At 56.5% G+C, this 2159-nt stretch overlaps 1 long non-coding RNA gene across 1 annotated transcript; it reads left to right on the plus strand.

The window, feature by feature from the left end:
* Positions 1-629: 629 nt before the first annotated feature.
* Positions 630-1953, plus strand: LOC105727406 (uncharacterized). Its single transcript, XR_001109764.3, has 3 exons — positions 630-743; positions 1441-1633; positions 1861-1953. It is a non-coding gene; the product is annotated as an uncharacterized LOC105727406 (long non-coding RNA).
* Positions 1954-2159: the final 206 nt, after the last annotated feature.

A 2159-nucleotide genomic window follows, 5' to 3' on the forward strand; every position in this document is an offset into this window, starting at 1 on the left:
CGTGAGTCACCGCGCCCGGCCCACCTCCTCTCACTCCCTGGTTCCCTCTCCTCCTGCCACGCTGGGTTCCTCTTTGTTCCTCCAACATGCTAAACACACGCCTGCCTCAGGGCCTTTGCACTTGCTGTTTCTGCTGCCTTCGGCATCCTTCCTCCAGAGAGCCACAGGGCTTCCTCCCTCTCCTGACCTGGGCGTCTGCTTAAATGGCCCCATGAGTGATGCTCTGCCTCCCATTCCAAATTGCTCCCCTCGCCTTACCCCTTCACCCTGCGTGAATGTTTTCCCGTAACACTGACCACTACTTGACTCAATCGTTTGGGGGCTTGACGACTCCCCATTGGCCAGGCTGCAAGCTCCCAGCAGGCAGAGTCCAGTTCTACGTGTCGTCCATCTAATCTTCAGAGCCTGGCACGTTGTGGGCACTCAGCCAATGTTTGTTGAATGAACAAATGCAGGGTTGGGTGGTGAGGAGGGAAGAAGGACGTGGGTGGCGGGTTTAGCGCCAGCCCAGGGTGCATGCTCACCAACTGTCACTTCCTCTCTCCTCTGCCCAGCACCAGCCCCGTGTCACGTGCTGGTTGAATTCCTACAACGGAAGGATGCATTTGACAGAGGCAGAAATGAGGCCACAGAGCCCAAGGGGCCTGCCTCAGCTCGCAGCGGGGCGAGGCTTTGAATTCTGGTCTGCGGGACTCTTGACCCCAGGACGACGGTGACGGTGTCCGGTCTGACTTGGGGTCTGGGTGAGAGAAATGGCTGGGGGGCCCATCGGACTCTCGAGAAGGGCCCTGGCTTTGAGGATCTCCAGCCCACATCGGGGCTTAGGACTGGGGATCGTGCCCCGCTCTCCTGTCCCGCAGTCCCACATTCTCCCCCAAAGCAGAATGCAAGTCCCATCAAGGAGGCTCAGAGTTTCCAGAGAGGCGATTTCTCAACTTTCTGTTTCTGGAAAGTTCTGTTCCAGCTCCACTTGAGGAGCTCCTGGATGGGGCAGAAGACTCGGAGAACAGGAGACCCCTGGTGTTCTCACTCCCCAGCACCCAGCCAGTTCCTGAATACGAGGGACTTTTCGGAGAAGTCAGTCTCCTGGCTGCCTCCAAGCCTGCCCAGGGCCTGCAGGCCCAGGTCTCCATGAGGCCCAGTCCTGCCTCAGTTTCCCTGTTTTTAATTTCTTGGAGAGACTAAGGAGTTTGGAGGTGAATAGCCTCAAACGAGCACTAATTTCCCCCTGGGCCTGGTGCGTAGGAATTTTGGAGCCATAAACAGGCTTCTCACGGCCCCAGGATGAGTCCTCCCCACACTGCCATCCCTACCCTGGACCCTGGGTAAAGAGTCCCTGGGCTGAGCTGGGAAAGGAGCTGGTCTGGGGTGGGCTGGCAGTTGCCTGCGGGTGCGGCTCAGAGCTGGGGGCGCTACCTCTGCTCTTCTGTCTCCCATCAGAGCTGCCTCAGCTGTATGAGAACCCCTCCCGCAACTGCTACAACAAAGGGCACGCGGGTGATACCAGGAAGAACTGTTTCAGCTTCGTGATACTCGAAGGTGTTTGTACCCATCAAGCCTCCTGGAGCAGACCTCCGTGACAGCTGCTGCGGGCCAAATCCAGTCTGGAGATATGTTTCATTTGGCCCTTGAAGTACTTTTTTTTTTTTTTTTTAACATGATTCAGTTGCCAACATCTGAAATGCCAGGAGATTTCACCTAAAATCCTTTCCTCTGGCTTCTCTTGAGAAATGGGAAGATGTGGCCACACTGGGCTGGGAGTAGGGTCGTGGGCGCCCCTTTCCTAGCGGTGCATGGTAGGTTCTTTCCTGTTCACGCAGTCCCTGCGTGGCCCACTTTCTCATATAATTTCTCTACCAGGGTCTTGAAGGATGAGCAGGAGCGCACCGGAAAGCGGCGGTGGAAACGCATTCCAGCAAAGGGGAGCAGCGCGAGTCGGTGAGATGCACCTGTTCAGGATGCACTCACAGGTATGTATGATGCTTACTGTATACACAAGGGCATACAGCAGGAGCCAAACAAATCCAAATCCCTGCCCTCTGGCAGCTCGTTGTCTCAGCCAGTGGTTCTCAACTAGGGGCGGTTTTGTTCCCCAAGGGACCCTTGGCTACGTCTGGAGATGCGTATGGTTGTCACGGCTGGGTGGAGGGAGTGCGCTA

The sequence above is a fragment of the Aotus nancymaae genome, unplaced genomic scaffold (genome assembly GCF_030222135.1).
Source record: "Aotus nancymaae isolate 86718 unplaced genomic scaffold, 86718_ANA_hifiasm-v0.15.2.pri h1tg000029l, whole genome shotgun sequence".
Lineage (NCBI taxonomy): Eukaryota > Metazoa > Chordata > Mammalia > Primates > Aotidae > Aotus > Aotus nancymaae.